We start from the raw sequence: 323 nt of genomic DNA, 5'->3' as shown, positions 1-323 counted from the left end.
AGTAAATCTATTAATGGGACCAAATCCGAGTCACAGATTCAGGCAGTATATATCTGTTGTTTTATGGAGAAATGTTTCCAGAGACCATGGCTTGTTATCCGGATCTCAGCTGTAAAGGCCTGTGTTGTGTTAGTCAAAATACAGACCTTTAGCTGCCTCGTTTTGGTTTGTTGTCACCATATTTGGCCTGTGTACTGGACGGTAAAGCCATACAGTCTGCCTTTTAACAGAGTTTTCACACCCTTTAAAACTGACACAAATCTTTATTGTAGCTTCACAGTGGCCTCAGTAACACAGCTATTTAAGTTAAGTATATGGAATTT

General features: G+C 39.3%; 1 protein-coding gene across 1 annotated transcript in view; it reads left to right on the top strand.

Moving 5' to 3' along the window:
- The window catches only part of lhx9 (LIM homeobox 9), a 17,308-nt gene that overhangs the window by 4,458 nt on the left and 12,527 nt on the right, over positions 1-323 (top strand). The window lies entirely within an intron of this gene.

The sequence above is a fragment of the Morone saxatilis genome, unplaced genomic scaffold, assembly GCF_004916995.1.
Source record: "Morone saxatilis isolate NCDOM2014 unplaced genomic scaffold, NCSU_SB_2.0 Contig12, whole genome shotgun sequence".
Classification (NCBI taxonomy): Eukaryota; Metazoa; Chordata; class Actinopteri; family Moronidae; genus Morone; species Morone saxatilis.
This window is presented reverse-complemented; position numbering and strand designations above follow the sequence as displayed.